The 24,145-nt window shown below is 42.1% G+C and overlaps 1 pseudogene; it reads right to left on the bottom strand.

Annotated features, from left to right (window-relative positions):
- Positions 1-13,905: 13,905 nt before the first annotated feature.
- Positions 13,906-24,104, bottom strand: LOC133927675 (L-type lectin-domain containing receptor kinase SIT2-like; annotated as a pseudogene).
- Positions 24,105-24,145: the final 41 nt, after the last annotated feature.

Consider the following 24,145-nt stretch of genomic DNA (forward strand, 5'->3'; position numbering starts at 1 on the left):
AAAACTGAATACTGAATCAGAATGAAGCGATGGAAGAGGTCATGCATCACAAACTAGAGAACAGCTGAACACTTACCCAAAAAGAAAAAAGAAAAAAGAAAAAAAGTCGTCATACGTCGAAGCATTTTTAGTGAGAGGTTTTATGGTGATTGCAAATCATGAGGGCCGTACATCTATAGCAATCCAAGGCTTTATATTCGATGTTACCTATCGTAAAGTTACTAAAACTGTGGGGCAGGTACTAGCTTAAAAATAAGATGGAAGGTTAGATTGGTAAATTGCTAATGCAATTGAGATAGGGAAAGCAGATAAACGTGGGGAACAATTGCATAATAATACAAGATAAACTTTTCCTTTCTTACTGTTGGATTGAATATCAATGATGGGAACAAAAGCGAGCCTTCGCTGAGTTTCGTTTCCTATTCCCTATTCCCTATTGTCATTTCTCTGATTGAAGCAACCTTCAATCTTTTTCCTGTGGATTGAATCGCCTCTAGCACCGACGATGTCATGGATACATGGGTTGAAGAGGCGAGATCACAACAGATTACACGGCGGAGGTCCAGCCTGTTGGCCGAGATCGGGAACATGTAGTGGATTTCACAACTATCGATCGCCATGACTAGGCGATCAATTGCATGGACGATGATGATGGCTAGGAAGTGACGGAGAGATACACGGAGCGAACGTCTTGGACATTAACAATTCTATCCCTAAAATAGCCCTATGTTAATCAACGGCTGATGCTTTTTCAGTGGTGGTACCCTTTGTACCTTGTACTCTCTTTACGTAAAACCTCTCTTTACCGAGTATTGTTTTCTCTGAACAATTAATATTTTTTTAAAAAGTAAAAGGACTTGCATATAGAACAATAACTAATGACCTACAATGGCGTTTGCCATTTTCTATGTGTCATGACACCATGGTGAAAACATTTCGCTTCAAAAGTATGTAGAATCATCAGAATACTGATTCATTTGATACTTCAACGGTTTCCTCAACATTGTAAAAAAATCTCATTAAGGCAATGTATTACAACTTATTCTGCTATGATCTCTTGGAAATTCAATTTTTTTTTTCATAACAGTCGTCATACAAATTCTGCTATGATCAGTATACTTGTCCTTCTAATCAATCTTAAATAAACTCTTTGTCTAAAAGTGAATAAATTAGCTGAAGTCGTATATGAGTCAATGACAGGGCTATCTTTAACTCGGAATTCTATCTTTAACTAAGATGATTTAGGGGTTTGTTTCCGATTTTGACTACAGGTCATTTTTACCTCCATATATACCTATTCTAAGTCGCAGAATGTGCCTATGCGTTTGTAAAACCTTTGTGTTTATAACTCTTCTCATAAAGTGACCATCGCTGGTTATGCATCTGTCTTTTTTTTTTTCTCGCAAGAGTTTTCCACATTAGATTTTTGTTTTGTTTTTGCCATTAGCAAACATCGTATGTTGCTTTCTACTATCGTGTGTTTACCAACTTTTGTTTTTGCCATCGGTTCGGCGATTTGTTATCCGTTTTTGCCACTTCCAGTTGTTTTTCCAATGGCAGAAATGAAAAATAAATTGCAAAACCGATAGTAAAAATGAACAACAAATTGCTAAAGTAATGACAAAAACGAAAAACAAATGGCAAAAATGAACAACAAATTGCAAAGCCAATGGCAAAAACGAACACATAGGAGAAGCAAAACTAGGATCCTACTAATGGCAAAAACAAAATTATCCCTCCACATTAAAATCTGTCTATGTTTTTTTTTATCATCGTTGTTATTTATCTGTCTATTTGTAACACATATCCTTTTAGATTTTCTTGGTGGAGAATTTTCGATCTCGATATCAACAAATTCACCTAGTGGTGGTTTATGCATGCACCTGGTAGCTAGTATGACGACGGACCTGAATTTGCATCTTCCTGGGTGCTCAGTGACGTCATGAGAACTTTTGTGCAAGCCGAGGTTGTGAGCACTTGATTAATTAAATATACATTTCGGACGGAAAACCAAATTATTTCCATGCTTTCATGGATCATGAAACGCCAATGGGTTAACGATGTTTCAAGTTTCACAGCAAAGAGTCATGCTCGATTGCTTGCTTATGGAAAACATCATATGTTCACATCTAATTTAGTAGCAAGCTTCAAGCTGCAATTGAAGTTCTTCTGAATGATCAACTCTGTCTGCTGAAGACACCTTCTTCCGAGTCCCGTATAGCAATCACCGGGTTACAAAATTTCTGAAATTCGTGTGATCAGCCTTTTGTCTTTGAAACAGTGATAAACGCATCGATCGAGTCATTTTTTCTTTAATAAAATAAAAGAAAACTGGTACTTGTATGAGCCCCAACATCTGTACTAAGTCACAGCATGGCAACTGCAGGACTTTCATCTGTACCATATGCAAGGGAAAAATATGCAGCCAGAGATCAGATCTGCCGGAGCTCGCCTTTGGGAACAATCTGATCGCTGCCTTTCTCTCGATTCTGAAATCTTCTCTTCCCGTTATCACCTATGTTAATTGCAAAACTCATCCCTTGGAAGGATCTTGAAAAAAAAAGTACCTTTTCAGAAAAAAAGGATCTTTAGAAAGTTCATTACCCAAACATGGATCTTTAAAAAATTGCAAAATGTGTCACTGAGGGATCTTTTGTTGGTTTACATGGGGATCTTAATTTAGAATACTTTGTTTTGGAGAAAACATATATAACCTGGAGTAACATAACCCTGGCATTTTTCAGTGAAAGTCTAACCATCTTTCCCCAAAAGTTTTGTTCAACAAACCACAAGCTCTCAGGGAAAAACAATGTTTTGCCCAACACAAGATAATATATGTTAGGGAAATATCTCAGCACACATACATCACTTAGGAGAAGCCATAAAGAACTCATTCGAAGCCCTCAGCCTCCGGACTCTCTAAAGAAGCTAAAAGTGTCTGGAGGCCGTGAACCCCTTGGGCCACCGCCTCTCGAGATAGGAGAAGTAGCTGGTTTCTGAAGGGAATATTTGCAAAAGGAGAATAACAGCAATTGGGTTGACACGAAGTGATGGCAGTTAATGCTGGTGCAAGTGGTGGTTGCCCTGACATCTTAATGCAAGTGGAGGCCACTCTGACACCTAGGACAGTGCGGCATCACAGTTTACGACCGGCCAAGCCTAACTTTTTGAGCCAGTTCATACCACTATATTTACCATGGTAGATAATATCTTTAGGTAGGGGTAAAAGTATTTTACCTAGACTCAAGCTGTGTGATTCAACTGGTCTTGGTTTCTATGATATAGTGATAACTTATGTCATTATCTCTGTAAGAGACATATTTGTATAATTACACCTGATATGACACTATAAATACAGACCCGTGATCATCAGGCCTAGGAGGATCAATCTTTTGGTTAAAAAATACATGGGTTTTTCTTTTTCTCCACTTCTTTTTTAAGGTTGAGTCTCCTCTCTAGAAAAGATTCTTGTCGTACTTGTTCGTGGAAGATTTTTTTTTTCACCAACAATATATCTTTAGGGCCTTGTCTACAACCAATTGGGAATTCTACATTATTCTAGTAGGAATACTGTCTCCTATTAAATTATTGTGAATTTCCCATGAAATATCTTCTAAGTCCTAAAACATGCCCTATAGCAAGACAGCCAAATCGAATAGTGAAATAGTATCCACTTCAAAAACTTTGATACCACAAGTGTCCTGGTGCAATTTAATTCGTCTTTCTCAAACATCTATTGGATAGCTACCTCTTAACCTTGCTGTCCAACGACCCGAAACCACGCGCGAATCAATGACTTGCCAAGAAATTCTCTGCAGTCTCAACTTGGCACAGTTTCATGCCATCCAGGTAACTCCACAGTCATCTATCAATCACTACCTTAAGATCCAAGGACTCGAGAAACTTTTGATACCGTTGCGTACAAGACATTCAACTCCAACCGTTTAATTACCACCTAATAATCATTCAGTAGGTGTTGCTCGTTGTGGCCACATCCCTGATCAATCATGTACATCGTTACATCACATTGGATAGATGGATGGATACATGGCCCTAAGTTCATTTGCTCTGCCATCTCGGACAGCGACGCCGGCGAGCATAAGGCGATGCCATGAGGCCGAAGGCGCCTCAGTCGGCGGGGACGGAGCACGGCGTTATCAGAATTTATTGCTGCTATATATAGATTGTTCGCGTCAGTTCTCAAGCTTAGCATTATTTCATCAGAGATGAATGGAGCATGGACACGAACTGTTGTAGTACTGCAGGCTGCATTCTGGCTTAAGCGTATTATTGCTGGAGTTATTTGGTTATACGTACTGGCCATCCATAAGCTCAGGCAGGAAAGCTCTCGAGATTATGATTGTTGCCCAATTATTGCACCGATTTGGGATGTTATTGTATAGCTTGTTTGAATCAGCTTCTTTTTGTTTGATTTGATTCGCTGTTTTGCTGAGATGGGATGTTACTTGAAGAAATTGTCTGTTTGATCAGGAAGAACCTCTCAAGGAGGATGTGCTTCTTGGTTGGCCTAACTTATTCAATTTACTACTCCACTCCTTTTTTAAAGATAATGGAATGTTAATTCCGGCCTCCACATTGTTTGGATGCACGCAGCCCGATTCTTATTACAAAACGCGAGCATGCAGCTGAAACCAACAAAACATGACAATCCATAGCAATAACTACATTATCAATATGTCATGGACTGGGCTTGGGCTGGAGGATGAGCTGGATCACAATGGCTGGGTGGCCCACTCGGCTAGGAGCAGAAGGCGTATTTGAGTCAGTCACCGCCAGGAAGGAAACCCATCGAAGAACATTATAGAATATACTACTTCTACCTCTGTCTCTATCCTCCCTTGAGTGCTTCTCTCCGATCCCCTTCCCTTGCTGATCTCCGTTCCCAGTCCCCTTCTTCTACTTCAGTCTAGACTTGCCATCTTCCCCTCATCCGTGCTACTCTCTCTACAACTTGTATCCATCCTATGTACTCAGATTGGGTTGGACAATATATCTCTCTGATGCTTGAGGTGAATTGAGGTATTCATGTGTTGATTTGTGTGTTTGATCAAGTGGATTATAACAATAGGTATCATAGCCATTTGATCCGAGGGTTTGCGCTATGGAGAAGGTGTTGAAGATTCTGAAAGTGCATCTAGCCCCTATATGTGGTTTTAGTAATTAATGACAATACTTATGGACTAATAATGGTGTTGAGTTTGTTAGTAGGTTGTTTTATAGGTGATGCATGGATGAGAGATATGCATGAGCTCTAGTTAAATGGGGAGATTGAAAATACATTGAGATGAATGAGCTCTAGATGATGCTCGGGTAAGTGATGACAATTCCTACGGACTAACAATCATATTGAGAATTGCTACTAGATTGTTCCATAGGAGATGCATAAATGATGAAGCATGGATTCTTTGAGAAATGCCATGAGTTCAAAGAATTGCATCAAAAGTCATTGAGATTTTAGTGATGCTCATAAGAAGAAGAAGAAGCTCAATAAGATTAGCAATAAACTTAAAGGCTAAGTTACTTGTGGAGATCAAGTAACTAAAGGTATGACTTGTTAATAGAGTTTTATGGACTAACCCGTGTGCTATGTGTTTAAGAATGAGTGGGGTTAGGTTCTATATGAAGATTAACAATATGCATGAAGGCTAATAAGTTACTTGTGGAGATCAAGTAACTTAAGATATAAATGTTGTCATTTAGGTTTTATGGACTAACCTATGTGCTTTGTGCTTGAGAGTAAGTTGGGGTTAGGATCCATAAGAAAGTATAAGTTGAATTGAAATCATATATGCTAAGAGTGAAGAACAAGAGTTGACTCCATATTTGATAAAATGAATTCATTGAAGATGTTGAATACAAAGTGATTTTCTATGGCAAGACGGTGAAGGGCAAGCAAGACTCGGCTGCGATGGACCATCCGTGGTGAAAGGCAAGCAAATGGCTTGGCGCTGAAGGACCAAGACAGTGGTGAAGAATGAGTGAAGGCTTTGCGCCGATGGACCGTGCGAGGCCTGGGAAGCTATAGATGATTCACATCAATCATATGAAGAATCAAGAAGAGATGTAGTAAAGAATATATGGAAGTTAGCAACCCTCAAGGTTTGAAAGAAAGAAGCGGTACTTGAAAGTTTTCAAATGCTCAAAGTGGTTCAAACGAGTTTTATCTTTGAATTTGAGTATAGGTATGCCGCACTATTAAGAGGGATGCAACGTGAGCTAATTGTCGTGTCTCAGTGCTCAAGAGTTTTGAACCAAACCCAAGTGAAAGTTCTTTTTAGAAATTTTGGAGCGGAAAGTGTGGAAGTGTCTGAATTGAGTTTTGGAGTGTTTCTAATTTTATCCTATGTGTTTTAGGTCATAAATTCAGTTGGGATGTGTAGCCCTCTGAATAAGCTTTCCATAGAGTTCAAAATCGTCGAAATCGGACTCCGGGATCAAAAGTTATCACCGTTTTTCAGAGATTAGCTGTGCTGAACCCGGATACTCCGGTGAAGGCCGGATACTCTAGGCTGGCCGAAGACTCCAGGTGAGTCTTCGGCAGAGGCTCTCGGTTTGGGCTGTTTCAGTTGACCCGGATACTCCGATGTACTCCGGAGACTCCAGGTAAGACCAGAAAAATTAAGTAACGACTAGTTTTTTGAAGTGGGCTATTTATATCCCCTCACCTCCATCCTTTAGGGCTACTGCAAGGGGCACGAAAGAACATATTTTTAGAGCCAAAAGAACCTCTCCCACTCCATTCTAGTGTGTGATTTGAGAAGAAAAGTGAGTTGGGTTGAGAGATTGGAAGATTGAGTGCAAGTGAGCTAAAATCCAATCTTGAGCACTTGAGTTCTCGGCAAGAAGTTCATCGTCGTGTTTGTTACTCTTGGAGGTGAAGCCTCCTAGGCGGCTAGGCGTCGCCGACGAGCAACCAAGGTTGTGGATTGCCGCAGAAGTTTATGAAGGGCTCGATTTCGCCTCCACAAGGGAAGAAATCAAGAGTGGATCAAGGAAAGCGGTTGAAAGAAACCCAGCTCGTTGGAGCTTCCTCAACGGAGACGTAGGATTCACGGTGGTGAATCCAAATTTCGGGAAACAAATCTTGTGTCTCCTCTCTTGTTTCTTTACTTTTAAGTTCTTGTTCAAATCTTTGTGCATATTACTCGATCTACTTGTTTGTATGTATTTGAATGTAGGTTCTCCGTGGATCTACTTGAAATCATCTCCGGGAATATACGACATCACTTGGTTTGAGCTAGAACTCTCTACCCATCCTTTATATTCAGTTTCGGGCTCAGTTCTGTACAGAACCTGGAGAATACGGACTTTACCGGAGATTCTGGACCTGTACAAGCCAGAGTATTTGACCTACACCGGATACTCCGGATGAACAGTAATTCCATCGTGTGAACAGTGCTTTCAGCCTTTTTCAATTTAAGTTTTACTGCATATCTCTTGATAGAATTGAATAATTTTTGTCACCCTAGGATTGTAAACTTTCACACTTATTTAGCGTGATTGTGCACTAGTTGAGTCTAGCATATTTAGGTTTTTCACATGTGAAAAATCTATTAATTTATATTCCGCTGCAAGTTTAGACCAACGGTAAAAGGGGATGAATTTTTGTAAAATGCCTATTCACCCCCCTCTAGGCGACATCATTGTCCTTTCAGATTCGTGTAATGCATTGTTGGAGCAACTTAAGGAGCGAGGTTGGATTCTAGATTGGTTGAGCGACTCTGGCCTCGCTGATGACGGCGTTGTGAGCTGCCGAACTCGTGAAGCCGGAGGTGGAGGAGGAGCCCAAGCTATAGATCGAAGCCATCAGTGATGATGCTGTGGCTGCATCCACCGTCTTCACACCGGCATCCACCACCGTGCCTACATCGACCACCACAACTGCTTCCTTGGTCATGTTTGTCTCTTTCTCCGCTAGGACGCTGCCACCATCAACCCTGACGCCACTGCCTACACCAACAACGTACACGTCATCACTGACAGAGAGTCCGATGCCATCCATGTCTACGCCGTCACGTCCAAAGATTCCTAAACCTGCAACCACATCACGCTCAACCCCATTTGCAACCACCACATCCAGTGGGACGTTTCACCACGCTAGCACCTACACTCCTGGACGCTCGAGGATTTTCCCCACATGGTGCGCAAACTTCTGCGCCAAGACCCTGTGCTCGACACCATCGATGCTGACTTCGACCTCGTGCTCCATGGCTTCAGCCCCGGCGACGTCTCCAATCAGGGCCTCCTCTGCAACATCTCCGTGCCCCACATGCAGATGTCCATCGACGATGTGATGAAGGTGCTCATGGCGTCACTGTTCCTAACCCACCACCACCTCTCCATCAACACAATTGTCCACTGCCGCCGTCCATGACCACAAAATGTGGCGCATGTGGTGGGCCTTAACGCTGCCAACATCGAGCTTGTCAAGCCGATAGTCATGGGCGAGGACCTCGAACTCGATGATGCACTCGCTGTTGTCAAGCTCGTCAACCTGGTGCTCCTACCGCTCTAGTTACAACCAGTGTCTGCCAAGTGCTCGACGGAATGTGTTTGCTGCCTCCCAGAGCTCCTGCCCGTATGGACCATTTTGGACCTCATCAACAAACCAACGGCATCGCCATCCATGCTAGCGCTGCTCAGCGGGCTAATGGCCAAGCTGCCTAGTCTTCCACTAGAGGGGTTTCATCTTCGACACCGGTGACAGTGTCGATGCCTATGATAGCATGCTCTCGTTGGGTAACAACAACATCTCCATTAGCACTCGGCTGCGGTTCTACAGTTTGCTCCTCCATGGAGGCCTTGCCAAAGGTGCACCCACAGATGGCAACCTCGTCATGGTGTCGTCTCTCTCTCTGCTATGATGGTGGACTCTCATGGGCACGACACCAATGCAGTCAGAAACAAGCCCCGGTCTAGGCATGTCTGGGAGAGTCATTACCGCCAGCACAACTTCATCGACAACCTCTTCGACATCATGGAGTGCAACAATAGCCCAGTCGAAGATGGCGGCAAGCTGTGGTTCTTGAGCATTTGGAGCAGCTATGAGAAGGGGTAGCCAGCGTCATTCTGGGCCATTTTCGTGCTCAACTGCATTAGCGTCAACCTCACTCTATCAACATGCAACTGGTCTTTCTATCCAGGGAAGGCTCATGTACCAACGACCGGTGTGATTTCCCCTTCTGATGGTGGAGATGCACTGGGGTGCTCCCTGACCTTCTTCAAGCAAGTCGAAGTGAAACCATGGTCGCCATCTACGACACTAATGGAACTCCATGGATCAACAACTATAGCATCGAAAAATGGGGGTACATTCCACAGTTGTACTCAAGTTCAATTTTGGAGAGACAATTGGATAACCGATGTTCCATTTAGTAACTCCGGTGAGACCTTCGGGGAACCGAGTCCTCGGGGGCTGCCACGTGCAGCCCCAAGCACTCTCTCCCGAGCACTCCGGTGAGACCTTCGGGGGAACCGAGTCCTCGGGGGCTGCCACATGCAGCCCCGAGCACTCTCTCCCGAGCACTCCGGTGAGACCTTCGGGGAACCGAGTCCTCGGGGGCTGCCACGTGCAGCCCCGAGCACTCTCTCCCGAGCACTTGGGGGAGATCTTCGGGGAACCGAGTCCTCGGGGGCTGCCATGTGCAGCCCCGAGCACTCTCTCCCAAGCACTTGGGGGAGACCTTCGGGGAACCGAGTCCTCGGGGGCTGCCACGTGCAGCCCCGAGCACTCTCTCCCGAGCACTTGGCTATTTGGATCATCGGGGGACTACAATACTCGGGGGTAGGCGAGAACCTTTCCGAGCACTTCCTTCCCGGTACTTGGACTCTGCGGATCATCGGGGAACTGGGGTGCTCGGGAACCAGAGGCGGCGGCCCCGAGCACCTTCTCCCGGGACTTAGCTTCTTCTTATCTTGCAGGGTGGACCTCGCGGGATGGTGACGCGTGGCGGATGGCCGGTCCGGTCTCGGGACTCAGGGACCCCTGGTTCCTGATACACCGACAGAACCTACATGCTAATGGACAATTCTTAGTCCAATCCATGTACCAGCATGTGGTTAAAAATTAGTTCATACAACCTATTAAATTCACGTGGCGATTAAAAGTTCCGTTGAAGATAAATATTTTTCTTTGGTACATGGAAAGAGGGGTCATTTTAACTATAGATAATCTAGCAAATTGCAAATTAAAAGTTCCGTTGAAGATAAAGATTTTTCTTTGGTACATGAAAAGAGGCATCATTTTAACTAAAGTCAATCGAGCAAAACACAGTTGGAACAGGGATACCAAATGTTGTTTTTACAATCATGATGAAAACATACAACAACTCTTTGTTCGAATACCAAATGTTGTTTTTTACAATCATGATGAAAACATAAAACAACTTTTCTTTGATTTTCATCTCACTAAATCAGTTTGGAGTGTTGTCAAAATGGCTCTTAATATAAACAAACATCAAAATACTGCCTACATGATGGGTGATTGGCTAGGGGTGTTGTGCAAAAACATAAGAAGCAAATCTTTGTTGGTGCAGCAGCTTTATATTGGGTGATTTGGCTATGTGGTGATAAAAAGACTAATAATTAGTTCTTTCTTGCTGGTACTCTTCATATGAACATATTGACACCGACATTGGAGTTTGCTACGGAAAGAAGTAGAGAGGGAATATGTACACAAGGAATAAAAAATATTTGAGGTCGTTGCATTAGAATTCTTCACCAAGAACGAGTGGTGGTTTAATTCTAGATTTTGCGCTACATGATTTCCCAAATATCTAGTTGTCGAATGTTGCTTTGCTTACTCAAACATGTATGAGTAATGCATTTGGACTGTAATAATGAACCAGATTGTGTGCTCTATATGGTGGAGATGCCGAAAACCTTGTTTCCATTATCTAAAAAATCTTCCCTTTCACTGCTATCCCATCTGACTCAGCCTCAATCTCTGCTAGCTTAGTGTTGCAGTCAACCACCTCCATACTGCTATTCTCCTGCATAGCTTTATCACGTGTTTCGATTAGTAGTACTTTGTCAACTACCGTGTCCATAATAGAATCTGCCATCATCTTGATTTTTGATTCTAAATTTTTAGAATTATCAACATAGGCAACTAGGTCATCAATGAATTCCGACGCCACCTCCACCGAGCATCACTCTTGCACGGCATCACCTTTTTGCACCACCAGTGTCACTCTTAGGACACCTTTGAACCCTCATCTTTCATCTCCTCATCTTTTCCTTCTTGTTGTTGGTGTGAATCATGATCATCCTCTCCATCAGAGTTTTGCAGCTTCCGTAGTGGTGACCGCAGTTTAGCAATCCCTGGGTTCTGTCTAGTCCAATCCAATGTAGAGTTAGGCCCACAATGTGGCCCATCCATCCTCCAACCCAGTGAAATCACAGGGGGTTTTCAAATTTGAACTTGCTCTGGAACCAGATCAGTTGCCAAACAAGAAATGGTGGCCATGGATGAGCGCTTGGGATAAGGATCTTGCCAGCCAGCACACCGAGGAGGTGGATAACTCTGTAGGATAAGAATGACGACTAGAGAGGGGAAAGACGTCTCAATAAATTTCTTGCGAAATTGATAGCTTTCTCCTATTCGAACTCCCAACGCACCTCTACAAAAGAATTACAATAGAACACAACACAAATATACAGCGGAAAAACTACCCCTACATAGAAATTCTGGAAACTCCGAACGACGATCAAAAACCAAACTAGAAGATTCAACAAAAAAATAGGTTTCATGGTTAGAATCAAATACTAGGTTATACAACAAACCATTCTATGACTCATCCTCACACAAAAGTTGAATCTTGAGAAAAGATCACTTAAGGAACAAGAGATTAACACTCAGACATCCAACTCTAACTAGTTGATTGATCAACTGTTACCTCTTAACCAGTCATTTCGACAGTAGTGTTGCTCCTTGTGGCCAGACCCTCGATCAATCATAAGCTCACACATCACTATTCAGTATATGGCTTGATGGAGACATGGTCCTAAGTTCATGTGGTTGGCCCCGTCCCCGACAGCGACGCCGGCGAGGTGATGCCCTAAGGTCGCCGGCGAGACAAAGCACGGCGTTGTCTGAATTTATATATCGCATCGATTCTGAAACTTCGCATTATTTTATCATATGTGGATGGAGCATGGACACGAACTGGCACTGGTATTCTTGTCAGGCCAGGTCGCTGGTTGCTTTCTGACTCAGGTGCATTTTTCTTCTCAAAGCATTATTGCGGGGGACAGTTATTTGGTTCTACTGGCCATCGATCCGTCGGCTGCAGCAGGAAAGCTCTCGAGATTATGATTGTAGCCGAATTATTGCACCAATTTGTGGTCGTATTTTGAAGCTTGTATGGGATCCAACTTAATAAAAGTTGTCACCGATTTTGTTTAATTTGAATGATATTTCGTCACATGTTGTATGTTTGATCAGGAAGAAGCTGTCAAGGAGGACTCGTTTCTTTTTGGCCTATATTCGTGTTCAACTTATTACGTCAATACTGTCACGAAAAATTCTTCCATGATCTTGTATTTTAAATAAAGTTTTCCCTTATGATGAAACATAATTACCAAAGCGGCATCGTGGAGGAGATCATGTAAAAGACATCATTTTTAAGACGAGAGAGTTCCAATTTTGGGTACATATGAGAAATTTTAGGCTAAGCTGGTATTATAGGTAGATCTGACAATTCTACCTATGGGTCACCTAGCTTGGACCTGGACAACTAGCCATATGTTATGGGTGATTGGGCCACGCCTGATGTCACGCCCGAACCAGGGCCTAGACACGACACCATTACAAGCATTCACTTATAACCGTGTAAGGCTAAAATTAATCATAGATAAGAAATGGATCATAACCATTTTTTCCTCTTTATTTATATTCAATAGACATTTTACATGAGTGGAAACATATATTTAAAATAAAGATCTTGCTATACGCCTAGCCATTCCCCTTTCTCCTAGCTTAGTCTAGTATTCACATGCTGCAAAAAGGCATATAAAAGCAAGGGAGAGTATGATAAATAACACTTAGCAAATGGACACACAAAATTAATAAGTTGAAAGCCTGGTGTTACACATGACCACAAGCTTTCCATCTCAGAAGTCACATGTATGGGTGAAATTTCATACTTTTACACTCTTAAGAAGGGTACTCTGAGATCAACAATCTCTACTAGAACACAAGTTCAAGAAGAACTGAGCTCTTAATCCCATGAGTAATGACAACCTTGACTTACTAATATCAGTCGCTCTTACGGATCCATCACCGATTACTTTGTACAAGAGTCGCTCCACGTGTAGAACTTAGCTAGTTCTATACCTGAACTATGATCAGTACATACTACCACAAAAGCCCCAATCGACGTCCGTCTATTAGTGTCAGTCTTGCTATCACCTGCAGTGATAAGCTATCACTACTAGTTCATAATTTTTTACAGGCCAAAAAATTGATGATTCCATTGGAACTGGTAGTGATACCATATAACACTACTGGTTCATAACACGGATCCACAATGGTACATCATTGTCAGCTCTTGTCTAAAACCAATTGATGCAATAACTCGGTAGTACATAATAATAATAAGACACTAAGTTTAGAAGTTACAAAATTTAGATTAAGAAGTTAACTACAAAATAAATTTATGATTACACTAAAAAATATATTATTTTATTTTTCAAGTACATATACTCAGCATTCTAGAATGATTTTATTTTTCGAGTCAGGGAAAGACATAAGATTCTAAAATGATACAACCAACTTAAAAACTCTGCCGCAGAGCTGCCAGAGCACATCACATGGGCAGTAAGACACAAGAGGTACAAACGTATATAATCACAAGAGCTTTATTACCAACTAGCACAGAAGTATCACCTTCCTTTAGAAAGATCAGTTATAGTTGTCGCTGGACATGACATGGCATGCTGATGATGCACCTCATCCTGACTCACAACCGTGCTCAGCAAACTAGGATACAGATCTGCTGGCAGTGGTGCATTCCTCTCCAGGTACAGAATGACGAGGCGCATGGAAGGCCTTGCATTTGGCGAGGAGTGCGAACACAACAAGCCAAGTTTCAGTACCAGCTCTAACTCCTCCTCTATTGAATCATGCAATCTTGGGTCGACGGCGTCGATGATGGAACCACCTTGCCAAGCTGCAAGCACCCAGTCTGCCAGGGCAAGAGGCTCTCCATGGGCATTCACCAAGATTGGCCGTCTTGCACAAACAACCTCCATCATGAACACGCCGAAGGCAAACACATCGCGGTTGCTTTGGTTGCCTTGCCTAGCCTGGCAAGCTCGGGAGCAATGTAGCCCCATGTACCTGCCATGTGTGTGGTGTGAGCATCAGCTCCATGATCATGCGACCTTGCAAGGCCGAAATCACCCAGTCTTGCATTCATCTCGCTGTCAAGAAGAACATTACTTGTCTTGATGTCCCGGTGGATGACCACCTGCTCCCAGTCCTCATGGAGATAGAAAAGGCCGGACGCAACACCTTTGATGATGCGGAACCTTAGAGGCCAACATAGGTTGATGATTTCTTGGTTATATAAGTAACAATTAAGGCTTCTATTGGGCATATAATCATACACCAAAAGGAGTTGTTGCTCATGTCGGCAATACCCAAGCAGTTGTACAAGATTGCGGTGACGGAGATGACCAAGGATGACAATCTCGGCCACGAACTCCTTCATCCCTTGTTTATTAGACTCTTGCGACACCCACTTAATAGCAACCATCTGCTTGGAGAGGGGCATGACTCCTTTATAGACACTCCCAAAGCCTCCTCTACCAAGGAGCACCTTGTCACTGAATCCATTGGTGGCAGCCAATAGATCTTTATATGTGAAGGATGGAGGCCCATACTCCATCTCCCACTCTAGTTCATTTCTTCTTGCTTTTGATCGCCTATTCATGTGGACTTTAACAAGAACAGCAAAAATAATCATGGTGATTGCAACTCCTGGCACTACGTGAAAAATGGACAAAGGAGACACAATTTAGTAACGGGTTATCACAGTACCCATCACTTATGTCGCCTCTGGTCGGGACCAGGTGTATACCCGTTACTTATAACATATAATAGGTGACGGGTAATAATATTACCTGTCACCTATAACATAAGTGACGGATAAAGATTAAAACCGTCACATATAACCTGATCATAATTGACGGTTCTCCCAGCACCAGTCTATTACCCGTCACCTATAACATAAGTGACGAGTAAAGATTAAAATCGTCACATATAACCTGGTCATAAGTGACAGTTCTCTCAGCACCAGTCACATATAACTTGATTCCATCCTTTGTCTTGCCTGGTATGTCCAGTAAGAGGCCAATGATGCTATCAACCATATTTTTCTCAATGTGCATGACATCGATGCTGTGGCGAATGTCCAAGTCCTTCCAGTAGGGAAAATACTTAAAGAAAATTGGCATCTTCTTCCACAGCATGCTGGTCGGTGTCTCACTTTTCTTCCTCTTTTTACACTTCGTGGCTTCGCAAAAATAACCTTGATGTTCTTGACCATTTCAAGCACTAGTACCCTGTTGTGAGGTTTTGGACCAGAATCTTGCTCAATCGTATTATCAAAATGTTTCTTCATCTTGCAATATATGTGAGTTGAGTAAGAACCGTCGATGTCGCGTGTACACTACCTTCTGTGAGTACAGAAGGTACACAGACGCGATTTCATCCAAGCATATTACATATCCTTGCTTCCCTTTAACCTATCCTGATAGGCAAAAAAGGGCGGGATAATCACTGATGGTAATGAAAATCATGGCTTTCAGCGTGAAATACTGTCGTCGGAACTCATCCCACACCCGAACCCCATCGTTCCACAGTTTTGCTATATCTTCCATCAGTGGTTCCAGAAACACATCTATATCGTTGCTAGGTTGTTTTAATCTTTGGATAAGAATGGACAGCATAAAGTACCTCCGCTTCATGCATAGCCATAGAGGAACGCTGTAGATGGCCAGGACTACTGACCAAGTGCTATGTGAAGTGCTCATGTCACCGAAAGGATTCATTTCATCCGTACTCAATGCAAACCTTACATTCCTTGGTTCTTTAGCAAAATTTGGATACATGACATTGAACTTTCTCCGTTGGCTAGCATAAGCGGGGTGTCGAAGCTTAGTTCCATCCTTCTTGTGCTTATCAAAATGCCAACGCATCAGTTCAGAGTCACTAGGGTTCGAGTACAAACGCTGTAAGCAGAAGATCATTGGTAGGTACCACATCACCATGGCAGGACTTCTTCTCTTCTTCTCCGCATTGGAAGAAGTGTCTTCTTCGTCATGACCAGCAATACTCTTCTTCTTCTTCGCGTTGGCAGAAGCATATTCATCCTCACAATCATCATTCCTCTTGTACCGACTCGCATTGCACACTGGGCATCTATCCAAGGCTTCGTACTCTTTACGGTAGAGAATACAATGGTTCGGACACGCGTGTATTTTTTGCACATCAATGTCAATGGACAGATAAGCTTCTTCGCTTGATAAGTGGTGGTGGGCAATGAGTTAGGCTTCAGAAGCATGTTTGCTAAGAAACTCAATAGATCCAAGAAACTCTTGTCGGAGCATCCATTGCTGGCCTTCACCCTTAGAAGTTCAAACACCGAATGCAACACCGTAAACTCCTTTTCACAGCTCTTCGATTCCTCATACAAAAATTCTTTTGATGCCTTCTGTAACGCCTCAAAATTATCTAAACCTCTCATGTTCGTTAAAACATGTGGTTCTGCGTAGCACAATATTTCCTCCAGATCGAAATCATCATCATCATCCATCATAATATCAGTGTCTCCTTCGACTCCCTCATCATCACCATCCACTTGATCAGCAGCGATGTCGTCGTTTGATTCACATGTACGTTGTTTGCCGTGTTTGGAACAACATGTGTAATCCTTGACAAAATCTCTCAAGATCAAGTGTGATTTGATTATGCTTGATTTGTCCTATAATTTCTGGTTTTTGCAGTCAGAATATGGACAATGTATTTCCTTTGTCTTCTTAATCAAAGCATCCTTCTCGGCGGCTTCAATAAAAGTAGAGAGTCATTTGATATATATTTCTCCATGTCTTGGCACATTGTACATCAATGCTCTGTCCATCTTTAACTTCAACCACAAAATTAGATCTATAAATTAATTAATAAAAAAATCATAATAAAAAAGATTGTTTTTTAAAAAAAGGGAAAATTGAACATGTTATGATTATAATATGTCTATACAATTGAATCTACATTGACGCAAATTTATGGCTCAAAATAATATGGATTTATTACTCTCTCACTCCCTCTATATCTAGATCTAGATCTAGATATATCAAAAACTCCCCATTAATGATAAAACCTCATAGAGGCTAAAAACCATCAAATTGAAGCTACATTTTTGAAATATAATGCTAGAATCATGTCTACACAATTGAATCAATATTGGCCAAAAATTTTAGCTAATTCAAAGATCTAAATGGCTACAACCATGAACATCTTTAGATCACATTCAAACCCTAAATAAGCCTTAAATCTAAATCTAGACTTCAAAAAGATGCTAGTTAGGGATGGGATACTCTTACCTTAGATGGCTCGTACAAGGAATTCAAAAGCAAAACCTCCCTCCTCTGTTTTCATATCTCACAGCCGCCTTTGAGCTACTCTGTTCGGACACAGCGAGCTCTGTCTGAATGGAGCTCCCCACGGATATGGACTGTTTATGGATAGATTACCACAAGCGGTTCACATAAGGAACCGCTTGTGGAAACTAATTTCCATACTTTTGCTATCTCAGTTGTTCTTCCTCAAGAGCCTATTGCATACTTTTGCTATCTCCACGAGACTCAAAGTTAATTTTTCTAAATCTTTCTTGGTGCTGATTAATATTTCTGATGACAAGGCAAAACTTCTTGCTGCTACTCTAGGTTGTCAGGTTGCCTCCTTGCCTTTCACCTATCTGGGTTTGCCATTAGGAACATCTATGCCTTCTATTGATGAATACATTCCTATTCTGAATAGAATGGAATGCAGATTGATGGGCATTACTCCTTTTGCTTCTTATGCTGGTAGACTCACTTTGAATAACTCAGTGCTCTCCTCTCTTCCAACTTATTTCATGTGCACTATCAAATTACCTGCACAAATCATAGAGCAGATTGATAAGTATCGTCGGCATTGTCTTTGGAGGGGATCTGACCTAAACAAGAAGGGTAATTGCTTGGTGGCTTGGAAGAAGGTCTGTCGACCGAAGAAATAGGGTGGTCTAGGTATTATTAATCTTCGAGTTTAGAACAAGGCTTTGCTCCTTAAGCACTTGCATAAATTTTTCAACAAGGTTGATGTCCCTTGGGTTAAGCTAATATGGCAGGCTCATTACTTTGCTATGCTTGCCCCCCAAGCTCGCAGTCCTAGAGGTTCCTTTTGGTGGAGAGATTTATGCCGATTCTTTGATGATTTCAGAGGTTTTGCTCATGCACAAGCAGCTTCGAGTGATACTGTTTTATTCTGGAAGGACATTTGGGATTTTGGATGCTTGAGTATCACTTTTCCGCAACTTTTTTCTTTTGCAAAGGAGCCAAATTGTCCAGTCTCCAAATTCATGCATATGTTGCCAGACATTGCTCAGCTTTTTCATTTGCCACTTTCAGTAATGGCTTCTTCTCAGTTAGCAGAGCTACATGATCATCTCCAGAATTGGCATCGGCAGATGAACAATCTTGACAAATGGATCTACATTTGGGGTACTGGTGATTTTTCTTCTAAACAAGTTTATGAACATTTGCTGGGAGTAACTGATTGTGCCCTCCCCTTTCGCTGGATATGGAAAACCTGTTGTCAACCAAAGCATAAAGTTTTTTTCTAGCTCCTTCTGAATGATCGACTCAACACAAGAAACCTGCTTCGCCGTAAACATTTTGATATTCCGTCAGTTCTCTGTGTCTTATGTTCGTTGGCTACTGAGAAGTCTGTAAAGCATCTCTTTTTTGGTTGCCCTTTTGCCCAACTTTGTTGGACATCCCTTCATCTTTTTTGGGATCACTCGTTGCCTCTGGTGCAAATGGTATAAGAGCAGAGACGTCATTTTCCCTTTGGTTGCTACATGGAGATTGTGGTTATTGCTTGCTGGTGCATTTGGACTCATCGCAATGGTATTATTTTTTATGGTGAAACTCTCAGTTTTGTTTTATGGAAAAGAGAGTTTCAATCTGTTTTCTCTCTTACCATGTACAGAGCCAAAACATCTGTTAAAGTTGCTATGGATGCTTGGCTGTCTAGCTTGTAACATTTCTCTTCTTTTTTTTTCTGTCTTGTTTATAAAACTCATGGTTTTACTTATTAAATCACAGTAGGGGATTCCCCTCCTGTTTTCAGTAAAAAAAAACTAATTTTTATATACTCTATTATCACAGGCGGTTCACATAAGAAACCGCTTGATCTTTTACATAGTCTGTTCTTATGTAAATCGTTTGTGATAATGGTATTTATTATTACAGACAGTTCACATAAGTAATTGCATGTGAAAATGATCATTTCCACACACGATTACTTATATGAACCACCTTTAATAATGAAGAATATTTTCACAGGTGTTTACTTATGTGAAAGTAACCGCCTATGATAATAAAGACCATTATAATAGGCGGTTAATATAAGGAACCGTCTCAAAAATTTAGTTTCCACGTATGGTTCAAAACCACACGGGTCCTCAGCATACAATACTAACCGTAAAAACAAATTGATTGAGATAGAGTTGGGAAGAACAGAACAGAAGAGAGCCCACCATTGATGGCTGCATGATTTGTAAATGCAAACGGTGGCTACTGGCCATATGTCTTCCTTCATGACTGTGGAGACAATTAGAGAAATTATAGGTTTACCAAAAGGATTGCGAATATGAAGAATTACCAATTTACCATTTCTCTGTGGAATCTGCAGCCAAGCATGATATGGACTCAGCCCATTCACCTTCATGCTTGACGGGCGGCTGAGTCCATCCATGCACCCTCAATCCCAGCTTTGTGCTTGCCCGCTGCCGTGGATGGATGGATGACCTCGCCCCCCGCTGGTCCACGGCTAGCCCTGCATCGCCCTCTCTGCCACCAGGACGCAACGCTCCCGTCCCGTGCAACGGGGAGGAAGGAAAGGAGAGGAGAGGAGGGAGACAGGGGGTTGGTAAGGCTAGGAGGGGCTGGGAGGCACGGGAGAGGAGAACCGATACTTTAAAAAAAAAAAAATAATTGTTATTTTGGGTTGTATGTAATTAACTGTATTAAATATTGGTTATGAATTATTTGTATGCATTAAGTTTGGATATTTGAGAATGATACGCATAGATTTTTTTTTAAAATTCTTTCATATTAATATAATTTTGCTATGGTTATAAATATAGTATAATAAAAAGTAGCAATTAAAATTGTGTTTTAGAGACCGTGTCGATGTCTAAAATAACACAGTTAAGAGGGGTAGACATGTGAAGATTTGGATTTTCCTGGACTGGTTTCTCATGTATATATAGGCAGCAATGCTGCCGTGTACAATCAAGACTCGACCACAATGATTTGGCAAGATATGACTCTATTCTATATATACAACAACTACCATATCTTGCGTATCTAATTTCCAAACGATTCAAACTATTCAATCTTTCAACACACCCCCTCAATCACAACTAGATAGGTTGAGATTGTGTCGTAATAGTTTGAGTTGTTGTAAACTGAAAGGTTTTGTAAATCCATCAGCTAGCTGATCCTGAGATGAAACAAATCGAATCTCCAGTGCCTTCTGTGCCACTCTTTCTCGGACGAAGTGAAAATCCACCTCAATGTGTTTTGTTCTTGCATGAAACACAGAATTAGCGGATAAGTACGTAGCACCGAGATTATCGCACCAAAGACATGGTGCTCTCCCTTGGAAAAATCCGAGCTCTCCTAGCAAGGATTGAATCCAGATTATCTCTGCCGTTGCATTTGCAAGCCCCTTGTATTCTGATTCTGCGCTAGACCGTGAAACAGTGGCTTGTTTTCGTGAACTCCATGAGAACAAATTTGACCCGAAGAACACAACAAATCCACTTGTCGATCTTCTATCATCAGATGAACCCGCCCAATCTGCATCCAAAAATGCGCCGACCAAAGTGGAGGACAATCTTTGTATCTGTAGTCCACACTTTGATGTATGCTTGAGATACCGTAGAATTCGTTTTACTGCTGTTAAATGTTGATCCGTAGGTGTCTGCATATATTGACATACCTTGTTCACTGCATAAGAAATGTCAGGACGGGTCAGTGTTAAATATTGTAGGGCTCCAACCAAGCTTCGATATTTTGTGGCCTCAGCTGCTACCAGCTCCTTTCCTTTTCTTTTCATCAGCTTCTCTGATGTTGACATCGGTGTGCTACTGGGCTTGCAATATTGCATACCTACACATATCAAAACTTTGAAGGTGTACTTCTCTTGTGACAATATAAGACCTTTAGCAGTTTTCTTCACTTCAATTCCAAGAAGTAATGAAGATCACCAAGATCTTTTACAGCAAACTCGGCTTGGAGATCTTGGACCAGCTTGGTCTGATGAGCTTGTCACAATGATATCGTCAACATAAATCAACATATATATAATAATTCCGCCATGATTGTATATGAACAATGATGTGTCAGCCCGTGAGGGAACAAAGCCCAAATCTTGCAACTTGGCACTCAGACGAGAATACCATGCCCTGGGAGACTGTTTCAATCCATATAAAGCCTTATCTAGCTTACATATGTAGCTTGGGAAGTGTGAATCTTCATTACCAGGAGGTTGTTTCATGAACACATCCTCTTCCAGAATGCCATGAAGGAACGCATTCTACACATCCAATTGCCTTAGTCTCCATCCACGAGATACAGCCAAAGACAATATAAGTCTAATAGTAGTGGCTTTGATCACTGGACTGAACGTATCTTCATAGTCAATGCCATATCGCTGTTTGAAGCCTTTGGCAACTAACCGGGCTTTATACCTTTCAATCGACCCATCTGCTTTCTTCTTCAATTTGTACACCCATTTACAGTCTATAATGTTTAGACCGCGTTGTGGGGGTACCAAGTGCCATGTCTTGTTCTTCATCAAAGCCATATACTCTGATCCATGGCATCCTTCCAATTCCGCTCCTTCATTGCATCAATGTGACTTGTTGGTTCGGTCACACAAAGAAAACCATGGCTGCGCTGTACATTATAGCGAACTGTATCGTCAGTATATATCTTGGGCTTGACAATATTGTCTCGCAGCCTTGTTCTCATTGGGTGTTGTTGTCTTGGAGACTCATCCATCGGTATATCAGTAGTGGGATTATGATCATATCCACCCTCCTGGCCATTGGTCAATGATTGGTCACTTTCCTGTGAATTAAAACTAGGAACAATGCCATTAGTGCACACAGAGTCATTAGCAGCAGAAGTATGTCCATCACACACATGATCTCCCTCGTGTTCCACACTATCCATGCGATTAGAAGGTTGAGACATGGTGAAGGGTGGAAGAAGAATCTGATCGATGAGTGGTTGATCAGTTCTGGGCGTGTGTGTTTCAGTGAAAGGAAAAACATGTTCATCAAATACCACATCACGAGACATATACACTCACCCGATTGAAGGATAGAGACATTTGTAGCCCTTATGTAGACTACTATAACCAAGAAACACACAACGCTTGGAACGAAACTGAAGCTTTCGATCATTATACGGGCGGAGATGAGGCCAACAAGCGCAACCAAAAGTTTTGAGGAAAGAATAATCTGGTTTGGTCTGAAATAAACGTTCAAGAGGGGTGGACGAATTTATAACCTTGCTGGGCAAACGATTAATCAGAAAACATGCTGTTTGGAAGGCTTCATCCCAAAAGGAAATTGGCATTGATGCTTGAGCTAGCAAGGAGAGACCAATTTCAACCATATGGCGATGTTTGTGCTCTCTCGAGCCATTCTGTTGATGCGTATGAGGGCAAGAAACAAAATGAGAGATTCCCACTTGATCAAAGAAAGAATGTAATTTTTGATATTCCCCTCCCCAATCGGACTGAAAATGAATGATCTTTTTGTTTAGCAAGCGTTCAACATGTGTATGGAATTGGATGAAAACTTTATGAATGTCGGCTTTATTCTTGAGAAAATAAACCCATGTGAACTTGCTAAAATCATCTATGAAACTAACATAGTACTTGTTTCCACTGATTGAGGTACACGTAGGTCCCCAAACATCGGAGAATAGCAACTCTAAAGGAGACCTTGACACACTTTCAGAACGGGAATACGGTAATTGATGGCTTTTGCCCTGTTGACAAGCATCACAGACTAAGATTTTATTGGACTCACTAGCAGCTGAAAGCTTGTTGCTGCTGATAACTTCATCCACCACCGAGAAGGAAGGGTGGCCAAGACGATGATGCCACACTTCTCTACTTGGCTTGACAATGGACAACGCTTTTCTGGGTACTGCCGATGGTCCAAAAGGTAGACGATACAGGCCACCCACACTAGGCGCCCGTAGAAGGACCTTTTTTGTGGCGAGATCCTTGATGAAAAAATGATCACGATGAAATTCAAGGAAAACATTATTATTTGTTGTCAAGCGATGAACGAAAAGCAGATTTTTGTGTGTTTTAGGGACGTTCAAAACATTATTTAGTGACAAGGACTTGCATGGAGTATGTAACTTGGATTGACCAATGTGTGTAATAGACATACCTGCTCCGTTTGCTGCATGCACTTGTTCCTTGCCGGTGTATCTTTCCTGAACATAGAGCTTATCAAGCTCCCCCGTTATTTGATCAGTAGCGCCGATGTCTGAGTACAACAATGGATCAATGGTGTAGCCGGACGTTGCAGCAAGGGCGCGGTTCTTCTCGCTCTGATAAGAGTGGTTAAAGCGATGATAGCAATCCAGCGCTGTGTGATTGAAGCGTCCGCACACTTGACACGGCACCTTCTCGCCACTGCTTCTCTGATGTTGTCACTCACCGTGGCCACAGCCGCGTCCATCACGAACGCCGCGACCACCATGATTTCCTCGGCCACCATGTGATGCCGAGTTGACTGAAGACCCGCCGCCGACTTGATAC

Source organism: Phragmites australis, chromosome 8 (assembly GCF_958298935.1).
Source record: "Phragmites australis chromosome 8, lpPhrAust1.1, whole genome shotgun sequence".
Lineage (NCBI taxonomy): Eukaryota > Viridiplantae > Streptophyta > Magnoliopsida > Poales > Poaceae > Phragmites > Phragmites australis.